Below are 11,789 nucleotides of genomic sequence, written 5' to 3' on the forward strand. Positions count from 1 at the left end.
ATGAATTTCTCTTAGGATTGCCTTCCCAGTGTTGCACAGACTTTGGATTGTTGCATTGCCACTTTCACTTGCTTCAAGGTATCTTTTGATTTCTTCCTTGATCTCATTGTTGACCCATTCATTTTTTAATAACATGTTATTTGGCTTTCATGTCTTAGTGTCTTTTTCAGTGTTCTTGTGGTTGATTTCTAGTTTCATGTCATTTGGGTCAGGGAATGCTTGATGTGATTTTGATCTTCTTCAATTTATTTAGTTTTGTGCCCTAGCATGTGGTCTATCCTAGAAAATGTTCCATGTGCACTTGAAAAGTATGTATATTCTGCTGCTTTGGGGTGAAATGCTTTGAAAATATCAAGTAAATCCATTTGATTTAGTGTGTTGTTTACAGCTGCTATCTCCTTGTTGATTTTGTGCCTGTAAGATCTATTTGTTGAAGTTAATGGGCAGTTAACTTCTCCTTTTATGTCTGTCAAGATTTGCTTTACATATTTAGATGATCCTATGTTGGATGCATAAATGTTTACTAGGGTTATATCCTCTTGTTGTATTGTTCCCTTTACCATTATGTAGTATCCTTCTTTGTCTCTTACTAGAGCCTTGGTTTTAAAGTCTACTTTGTCAGATATAAGTACTCCTACCCTATCTTTTATTTTTTTTCCACTTGCATGAAGTATCTTTTCCCAATACATTACTTTTAGTCTGTGTGTGTCTTTTGACCTGAGATGGGTCTCTTGGAGGCAGCATATATATGGGTCTTGCTTTCTTAGGTATTCACCTACCCTCTGTCTTTCGGTTGGAGCATTTAAGCCGTTTACATTCAAGGTGATTATTGATGGATACAGATGTAGTGCCATTTTATTCTTAGACTGTTTTCCTCAGGTTTTTTTCCTTCCTCCTCCTTTTTCTTCTTCTCCTTCTTTCTTCCAAGCTCTTTAACGTTTGTTGCAGTATTGGCCTTCCTGGGTAAAGTATCCTTGGCTTTAGGTCCATGCTTTTCAACACCTTGAATATTTCACACCACTCCTGTCTAGCCTGAAATATTTCTGATGAATAATCAGATGATAGTCTAATTGGTGTTCCTTTGTAGGTAACTGCTTGCTTTTCTCTCATGGCTTTTAGGACTCTGTCCTTATCTTTAAGCCTTGTCACTTTAATTACAATGTGTCTCAGTGTAGGCCTCTTTGGGTCCAACTTCTTGGGACTCTGAGCTTCCTGGACTTGTGCAACTTTTTCCTTCACCAGATTAGGTAAGTTTTTGGTCATTATTTCTTCAAATAGGTTCTCAATTCCTTGCTCACTTTCTTCTCCTGCTGATATTTCCATGATGCAGATGTTGTTATGCTTCATATTGTCTGAGATGTTTCTTAAGCTTTCCTCATATTTTTAAATTCTTATTTCTTTTTGCTGCTGTGCTGATTGTTTTTTTTCCTACCTTGCCTTCCAAAACACTGTTTTGATCCTCTGTTTCATCTAACCTACTGTTCATTCCTTCCAGTGTATTATTTATCTCAGACATTGCATTCTTCATTTATGACTGATCCTTTTTTATGGGGCCTAAGTCTTTTTTCATGCTCTGGAGTATCCTTAAAACTATTATTCTAAACTCTCTATCTGATAAATTGCTTGCTTCCATTTCATCTAGTTCTTCTGGAAAATTCTCTTGTTCTTTCATTTGGGGTCTATTTCTTTGTCTTCCCATTTTGGCTGCTTCTTTGTATTTTCTGTCTTAGATGTTAAATTAATCAGCAGTTAATATGATCATTTATTAATATAATCAGTCTGTAATCAGCAACAGGATCACAGGATCCACAGGGTCCCCCACCCTGTCGGTACCACAGGGTGGGGCAGAGTAATTCCTGTGGGCAGAGCTTTTGCTTCCACTTCCCCTCAAGCTTATATCATTCAGAGAAGAGTGCTCTGCCTGAGACATATGGCTCCTGCAGTATTGGGGTTGACTCAGGACATGGATCCTGATGGCTGTACTGTCAGTTCTCTCCCCAGAGTCACAAACCCCAGACTCTGCAAAAGTATCTCTAGTCCACTCTGACCTCCCTTTGCCAGCATTCAGAGTAAGTGGCTACAAATGAGATCTTGTGCTTTGGCCCTTCAAAAGCCTCTGTGTGACTCCAACCACCTCTCCCTGGCTGACAAAACTGATGTTTTTCACAGCTGGATGTCATCTGGGTTTCTTTCTGATTCTGGTGCTGTAGGCTGGGGAGCCAGCTTGAGATTTATTTAGACCTTGCACTTCTGAGGGGGAATCCCCCAGCTGCTGAAATATCCTTCTGGCCCTTCAGCTGCCACCTGTGGGAGACCAGCTTGCCCTCTTAGGTCTCCTCCACATTCCCTTTCAGTTATGTTGTGATGAAGTGTTTTCTTCTGTCTGTTTTTGTAAGCCTTCTCTCCAGCTAGTGTTCGGTTGGTTATTCAAGATGGTTTCTTACCCTAGCTGGTGTGGCTCAGTGATTAAGTGCTGGCCTGCAAACTAAAGGGTCACTGGTTCAATTCCCAGTCAGGGCACTTGCCTTGGTTGCAGGCCAGATCCCTGGTGGGGGGCCTGCAAAAGGCAGCTACACATTGATGTTTCTCTCTTCTTTTTGCTCATCCCTTCTCTCTCTCTAAAAATAAATAAATAAAATTTTTAAAAAGAGAATTTCTTTAAAAAGAGAGAAAAAAGGCAATTTCTCTACAATTTAGTTGTAAATCAAGACTGGTCCTGTGAGGAGGTTAGTGTAGCTTTCACTTATTCCTCTGCTGTCTTGGATCTCTCCTTATTTTTTATTTAACTCAGAGATTGTGGCATGCTTCTTTGACTTTTTAGAATTTTCCTGAAATGCTTTCACCACTTCCTAAACAGTGCAAGGACCTTTGAGCACTCACATTCCTTACCTTCTTTCTGTCCTGTTGTTGTCATGTATTTTAATTGAACATATATTCTAATCTCCTCAAAAAATACTATTTTGAAATCTATATTTGATTTAGTTTTACCCTCATTTTTACTTTTCTGGTTTTCTTTATTCTCTTCTATACCTCCAGCTGAGATCAATTTTCATGTGACATATAAAAAGTAGAAGGAAGAACTTTTAGTTTTCAGTTAGGTAGTTTGCTGATAATGTTACCATAGGCAGTCAGTTGGGGAGTCTCCTCCATTAGCCAAGATGGCACAGTGGGGGAGGTTCTTACACTGAGCACACCAAATGCTAGAAAGATAATTAAATAGAAAAAAAAGCCCTCATCTCCCTATCCATATAAGAACCTCAGGCTTTAGCAGGGAAGGGAGATGGTTTTTCATGGGGAATCCACCATTCTCATAGGTTGCATGACACCTGAATAAACCTCTTTCCTTTTGCACCAGCACCTGTCTCACAAGTTTGGCTTTTGTTGTGGTAGGCAGCCAATCCTGCATTTTGGTTATAATAAAATGGTCTCTCAGATGTTTAGATTTTTTTGTTTGTGGTGAAAATTATTTTATTTATGTCTCATTTTTAAATGCTATTTTCCCTAGATAGAGAATTCCAGGTTGGTGGTTACATTATTTCAGTACTTAAAGATGACAATGCATTTCTTTGAGCTTTCATAATTACTGTTCAAAGTTAGCTAAAAGTGAAGTTTTTTCTTTAAATGTAAAGTGTTTTTTATTCTCTATTTCTAATTAAAATATTTGTAAAACTTGCTCCTTATTTTTGGTCTTTAGCCTTTTAATGATGCACTTAGGTATGGTTTTCTTTGTATTTATGGTACTGAATTCTTGAATCTGTGACCTGATTATCTTTCACCACTTTTGGAAAATTATAAGCCAGACTCTCTGCTGCATATTCTTTCTCTTTTTCTCCTTTGAGGACTTGAATTCCATATATACCAGACTTTCACCACATCCTACATATCTCTTATGCTGTTTTCTTTATTTTCTATATTTTTCCTTTCTGGATTTTTATTGGATATTACCAACTGGTTTATTTTGAAACCTCCTAATCCTTCTTCTGTATCTAATCTGGTTGTTGTTCTTGGGGGTGGGGGTTGGGGTAAAATGGGGAAGGTTGATCTGAAACAAACTACTCAGGCATGGTTGGAAATACATATCCAAATCATTTAAAATTCTTTGGTCATTTTAATTTAATCTGATTACTTTTCTAAGTTCTTTCTTCTTTTTATCTTAATGTATCATCAGCTAAGTCTTGTGTGTTGCACCTATTTTAGTTTTTGTTCTGTAATTATTTTTATTTTTTTTAATCCCACTGCTTTCCTATGTTGGGTTAACTTACATTTCTTCTTCCTCTCATTTACCTTTATCTTTCCAGAGCTCTTAAATTGGTGCTTTATGCTCTTCTTTCTCTTGAACAACTGCTTTACTTATTTCTTCATAAAATTTCTGGTACTATGTTTACTCAACATTTTACCTGTTCTATGGCAATAGACTTTTTGGTAAGTGTTCATCTGCCACTTCCCCACTGTTACTTTCATCTTTTTATTTACTGTGCTACCTTTGTTTAGATTCTGTGACTTTTAAAAAAATGCTCTTTTATAAAAAGATGAATGATTCCTGGAGGTTTAGATTGAAAAGTGGCCAGTGCCATTTTCCAGGCCAAAGGTGGTTGTGTGTATGAGAGTTCTTTTATCCTTTACTTCTCCTCAGTCAGATGAGATAAACGTGGCCAACTGCTCACACCATCTTGCCTCACCTTCAAAATGCAATTGTGACTTATCTCTCCTTCCTTATTCAGTCCTACCTTTGCTATTTGTTGAGACTTTAAAGGATTTAATCACTCAAGCCTGTACACTCTTCCTATTGTTTCAAAAAGATATTTCTGGTTTAGTCCATTAGGGTGTGTCATTTACTTTGAGAAACTGGGTTTTCCTGGAATTGTCCAATGTTTTCCATTGTGGTTATTCTCCTTAATATCATCCCAGTACCTACTTGACCTTCACTGCATTTGAGAGCCCTTCCTTATCTATTTTGGTTCAGGATTGTAGATGCCTCTCAATTTCTTTCAAGAATGTTGTTCCTATTTATTATTCTCCTTCTTGTTTTGGGGTAACTTCTCAGAAAAGAGGGAAACTGCCATCTTTATGCTGCATTTTAAACCCAGAAAGCTCACCCTCAAGGAGTCCTTTGCATACAATATTATTTTTAGTTTCAGTTCTGCATCACATATACTTTTTCAAGAGTCATATTAAGTAATGGATACGGAATTGAATTCAAGTTTAATTTTGATCTTGCCTGGTGTTACCAATGCAAATAACTGAGCTGAAGTCACAATCAAATCATCAAACTGTCCCACATGGCTAACTTGCATATGTGCGGGCAATGACAAGCCCATCACTGTGTATTCTTCTGCCTGGAAGTGATAAAAATGTAAACATTTGGAAAAATGGTCTATGGCATTTCAGCTTGACCTGAGTCCACCTGGCTGGTAAAGAAGGTGAATTCCTTCCATAGAGTGGCATCAGCTTCTGAAAGGTCAAAATTTTAGAATAGGTTTAGGAATCAAATAGAAAATAGTCCAAATAGGAGAGAAAATAGAGTTCTAGAGCATGTGACACTTCTTTTTCTACTAAATTGAATGCCAGTTCTTTAAGTTAGAATTGAATCTACCCCCAGCTTTCCAATAAACCCATTGTCTTCTCAAGTCCACAGAACAATGCTTAAATGTAATAACCTGGCATTCAGAGCCCCCCAGTCATGGAGACAAAGCTCTGCTGAAGGAATTGGGTTAATTGGCTAGTCAAATGCCTTTTATTCCATGATTTGAGAGCATCTCTCCCTACTTTTCCTACTGGTGTGTGACTGCTGTGTGATACCCATCAAGCATGCCTTGCACTTTCCCATATCTGATTCCTCTTAACTCTGTTACTAAAAATCCTGCTTACCTTTCAAAGTGTTAGCAGAGGTGTCCAGCCTTTTGGCATCTCTGGGTCACACTGGAAGAAGAAGAGTTGTCTTGGGCCACATATTAAATATATTGCAACACATAATCACAGAAAAATCTCATAGTGTTTATTATTTTCTTTTTTAAATATATTTTATTGATTATGCTATTACAGTTGTCCCATTTTCCCCCTTCACTCCCCTCCACCCTGCCCACCCCCTCCCACCCACATTCCCCCCTTTAGTTCATGTCCATGTGTCATAAGTTCTTTAGCTTCTATATTTCCCATACTATTCTTACCCTCCCCCTGTCTATTTTCTACCTACCATCTATGCTACTTACTCTCTGTACCTTTTCCCCCTCTATCCTCCTCCCACTCCCCTGTTGCTAACCCTCCATGTGATTTCCATTTCTGTGGTTCTGTTCCTATTCTATTTGTTTGCTTAGTTTGCTTTTGTTTTAGGTGTGGTTGTTACTAACTGTGAGGTTGATGTCTTTTTTTATGGTTCATATTTTTATCTTCTTTTTCTTAGGTAAGTCCCTTTAACATTTCATATAATAAAGGTTTGGTGATGATGAACTCCTTTAACTTGGCCTTATCTGAGAAGTGCTTTATCTGCCCTTCCATTCTAAATGAAAGCTTAGCTGGATGGAGCAATCTTGGATGTAGTTCCTTGCCTTTCATGACTTCAAATACTTCTTTCCAGCCCCTTCTTACATGCAAGATCTCTTTTGAGAAATCAGCTGACATTCTGATGGGAACTCTTTTGTAGGTAACTGTCCCCTTATCTCTTGCTGCTTCTAGAATTCTCTCCTTCATTTTTACCTTGGCTAATGTAATTGTGATGTGCCTTGGTGTGTTCCTCCTTGGGTCCAACTTCTTTGGGACTCTGAGCTTGCTGGACTTCCTGGCAGTCTATTTCCTTTGCCAGATTGGGGAAGTTCTCCTTTGTTATTTGTTCAAATAACTTTTCCATTTGTAGCTCTTCCTCTTCCCCTTCTGGTACTCCTGTAATTCGATGTTGGAATGTTTAAAGATGTCCTGGAGGTTCCCATGCCTTTCCTCATTTTTTTTAATTCTAATTTTTTATTCTTTTCTGTTTGGTTGTTTCTTTCTTCCTTCTGGTCCAATCCATTGATCTGAGTCCCAGTTTTCTTCCCATCACTATTGGTTCCCTGTGCATTTTCCTTCATTTCACTTAGTGTAGCCTTCATTTTTTCACCTAATTTGCGACCAAAATCAACCAATTTTGTGAGCATCTTGATCACCAGTGCTTTGAACTGTGCATCTGATAGGTTGGCTATTTCCTGGCCACTTAAAAGTACCGCCTGAGGGGGTTTTAATTCTGTTTGAGCCATTTTTTTTCCTTTGGTCTGGTTGCGTCTGTTACATATGAGGGGTGGAGCCTTAGGTGTTCACCAGGGCAGGGCACCCCAGTAGCTGGGTTGTGATGTTGTATGTGGGGGTGGGGTCCAAGAGGGAACAATGTCACCTGCTCCGCTCTCTCTAGGAGTTCAGTCACCTCCGCCACTTCCCACAAGCAGATTGGGCCCTTCTGGTGCTGGCTCCTGGCCGGGTTGGCTTATGTACTTTCCAGAACTCTGTGGATCTCCCCAAGGAGCTCTCCTGTGAGGCTGGGAGAATCTCCCAGCCTCAACCCCCACAGGTGTTCTCAATCACAGCTTTTAGGCTTTATTTCCTGGCACTGGGGCCTTGGGTTACGCGGTCTGGCTCACTGCCCATTTTCACCTAGTTTATCTGTGTGTGAATGTCTGAGGACAGCCAGGCAGCCAGCTGCCTTGCACACCTCACTGGGTCTGCTCGTTGCCTCCTGCGCCTGGGGTCTGCCACCAGTCTGTCAGCTGCCCCTGCGCATCTGGGGCCCACCAACTGCTGCCTGCGCCCTTCGTGCCCTAGTCTGCCAGCCACCGCTTTTCCCTGCCAGGACCCCTCAACCCTCTCTGTAGGCCTCCGACTCTGCCCCTCCTTACCAGTCTGGATGAATGGTTGTCAGACTTCTGCTCAGTTCATTTCTCTCTGTTCTTGTTGTTTTTTTGTTTCTAAATTTTTGTTGTCCTTAGTTTTGGTTGTGTGAGGAGGCACACTGTGTCTACCTATGCCTCCATCTTGGTGGGAAGTCTCATAGTGTTTAAATTTGTGATTTTGTGTTGGGCCATATGCACAGCCATTCTGAGCTGCATGTGGCCTGCAGGCTGCAGGTTCGACACCCCTTCCCTACAGCCTCTCCTGATTCCCCAACCAGATGTGAACTTGCTTTTTACCTCTTGGACTGCATTTGTCACAGTCTTTTCAGTCCAGGTACCACTCTCTAGGGAGGAAGGACAATTACTCTGATACTTCATTCCTCTGCTCCTGGAAAAGTGTCTCCAAAATCAGCCGTCAAACTCTTCATCTCTTGGTTCCTTCTGTCCAACCTGAATTTCCCTGCTCAATTGAGCTCTCAGCTTTGTTCCTTTACATTTACCTAGCTCCTGATGAAAAGACATAAATATACATGTTTTCCTTGATGCTACTGTATGGACAAACCTGTCAATGAGCTCCCAATTTCCAGAGCTTTTCCAGTGACCATCACCACTGCCCAGACACAATCTCCCAGCTGTCTATGGAGCATCACTGGCCAGGATTTAGCTTACAAGTTATGTCATCAACTTCATGGATGCAGAATATTTTTCTTGGGTTTTAATTCTCTGAGTGTTTGTCTCACACACATGGCTCCTTGAAGATGGATACTGCAATGCCAAGCATAGTGCCTTGCATACAGAAGAGCTCAGAAGATTTGTAGTCAGTGCTGTTTAAATATGGGTACTTTCAGGTGCCTTGGCTCCCTCCCAGTGTACCCCAGCATTGGCCACACCTGTGGGTGCTGCCCACTTGTATTTTGGCGCAGGTTCCCACTTTCTGAAAGGGGCAACAGCTTGACACTTCCAGGATGTCAGCTGGGGCTTTGGACATCTGAAGGCTTGGCTGGGACTGGAGGATTGACTTCCAAGATTGTTTACTACTGTGGCTGTTGAGAGAGGCTTCAGCTCCTTACCATGTGAGATTCTTCCCATACTGTATGAGTGTCCTCATGACATGGCAGTAACTTCTCCCAGAGTAGGCAATCCCAGAGAAAGAAGGCAGCAGTCACAGGTCTTCTATGACTAAGGCTTGGAAATGATATATTATCATTTCTACTACATTCTCTGGGAACCACAGACCTGTCTTTATTCTATGTGGCAGGATGGAACCATTTAATACAAGGGTGTGAATATCAGGAATACCTATTCTTGGGAACTTCTGGAGATGCTATGTGTTGTCAGGGGTGGTGCCAAGAAAAATCTAACCTGTTTGGAACCAGTTTTCTATCATCTTTGCAGGATACTTTGCATAGAGACCTTTTCTGCTGATTCTTATGGTTTCACCTCTTTCCTCAAGTGGCTTAAACCATTTGAGATCCAATGTTTGGCTTCAATAATAGCTCCCAGGCCTCACTTTCAACTTGGCATACTCCTATGTCAACCAACACCCACATTTTATTCTATTCAGTTTAGCTATTTTAAAAAGTCACTCTGCATCTTCAAAGTAATTTCTTGCTAGTTTGTGAGCAAAACTTGTTCACAACTAAAGGCAGATTTCACACAGTAATTTAGGCAAGTTTGGAGAAATACTGTTTGTTCCTGTGAGTGTTACGAATATTTCAAATTCATTCAGTCTTCCAACAATTACTTGAGTCTTTACTACATACCATAAGTTAAATACTCTGCTTTTCCTAAGAAATTAACCACTGGCTTGAAAACTTTAAATATGTGACATCTTCAGGTAGGTGTTTTGGTTTAAAACACTATATATATAGTGTTGGAACTTTTGTGTGTGTGTGTGTGTGTATATATATATATATATATATATATATATATATATATAATTGATTATGCTGTTACAGTTGTCCCATTTCCCCCTCTTTATTCACCTCCATCCTGCACCTGTTCCCACCCTCATTTTCCCCACCCTCTTAGTTCATGTCCATGGGTCATACATATAAGTTCTTTGGCCTCTCCATTTCCTATACTATTCTTAACCTCCCCCTGTCTATTCTTTATGCTTCTTATTATGTGTACCTTTCCTCCATTCTTCCCCAACCCTCTCCCCACTGATAACCCTCCATGTCACCTCATTTCTGTGATTCTGTTCCTCTTCTAGTTTGCTTAGTTAGTTAGTTAGTTTGTTTATTTGTTTATGTTTGGTTGTTGATAGTTATGTTTATTATCATTTTACTGTTCATAGTTTTTGGTCATCTTCTTTTCCTTAGATAAGTCCCTTTAACATTTCATATAATAAGGGCTTGGTGATGATGAACTCCTTTAATTTGACTTTATCTGGGTAGCACTTTATATGTCCTTCCATTCTAAATGATAGCTTTGCTGGAGAGAGTAATTTTGGATGTAGATCCTTGCCTTTCATGACTTTGAATACTTCTTTCCAGCCCCCTTTTGCCTGCAAGGTTTCTTTTGAGAAATTAGCTGATAATCTTTTTTAAACTTTAAAAAAAATGTTTAATTGTATTGTTCAAGTACAGTTGTTTGCATTTTCCCCCCACCACTCCCTCCTACTCCAGCCATCTCTACCTTCCTCCCCGGATTCCACCACTCCCCTTGGTTTTGTCCATGTGTCCTTTATAGTTGTTCCTGAAAATGCTTCTCTCCTTCCTCCCATTATAAATCATCTGATAGTCTTATGGGAACTCCTTTGTAGGTAACTGTCTCCTTTTCTCTTGCTGCTTTTAAGAGTCTCTCCCTATCTTTAATCTTGGGTAACTTAATGATGATGTGCCTTGATGTGTGCTTCCTTGGATCCAACTTCTTTGAAACTCTCTGGGCTTCTTGGACTTCCCGGAAGTCTATTTCCTCTGCCAGATTGGGGAGGTTCTCCTTTATTATTTTTTCAGATAAGTTTCCAATTTCTTGATCTTCCTCTTCTCCTTCTGGCACTCCTATGATTCAGATGTTGGAACGTTTAAAGTTGTCCTAGTGGTTCCTAAGCCTCTCTTCATTTTTTGAATTCTTGTGTCTTCATTCTGTTCTGGTTGATTGTTTATTTCTTTCTTCTGGTCCAAACTGTTGATTTGAGTCCAGTTTCCTTTCACTCTCTGCTGGTTCCCTGTGCATTTTCCTTTAATTCACTTTTCATAGCCTTCACTCTTTCCTCTATTTTGCAACCATACTCACCCATTTCTGTGAGTATCCTGATTACTACTGTTTTGAATTCTGAATCTGATAGATTGACTATCTCTTCATTACTTAGTCATATTTTTTTTCTGGAGTTTTTACCTGTTCTGTCATTTGGGCCACATTTTTTGTCTCTGTGTGCCAGTTATGTATTAAGGTGTGGAGCCTTAGGTATTTGCCATGGCAGGGCATTGCATGTCACTGTGTTGTGGCACTGTGTGGGGGAGGGGTCCAAAAGGGAACTATGTCAGTTACTAGGCTCTCAGCTGGCTTTCAGTAACTTCCTCCACTACCCATAAGCAAATCGGACTCTTTTGGTGCTGATTTCCAAGTGGGTGGGTTTGTGTACATTCTAGGACTCTGTGGGTCTCTCCGATGAACTCTCCTGTGAGGCTGGGAGTTTCTCCTGCCACTGAAGCCCCCACAGGTTTTTTAATCAGAGGTTTTTGAGGCTTTATTTCCCTGCACTGGAATGCTGGGTGGCATGATCTGTCTTGCTCCCCAGTTGTTCCTTCTGGTTTATCTGCATGAAAATGTGGACTGCCTGGTCCACCAGCCACCATTTTGCCTGACCCTCCAGCCTCTGCCTTGCCAAGAATCCTTTCCACCCTGGCTGCTATCTCTGCCCCTCCTACTGGTCTGGATGGATGTTTCTTCTTTAACTCCTCTGTTGTGGGACTTCCATACAGTTTGATT

Source organism: Phyllostomus hastatus, unplaced genomic scaffold (assembly GCF_019186645.2).
Source record: "Phyllostomus hastatus isolate PE091 unplaced genomic scaffold, TTU_PhHast_1.1 phas_scaffold_78, whole genome shotgun sequence".
Taxonomy (NCBI): Eukaryota; Metazoa; Chordata; class Mammalia; order Chiroptera; family Phyllostomidae; genus Phyllostomus; species Phyllostomus hastatus.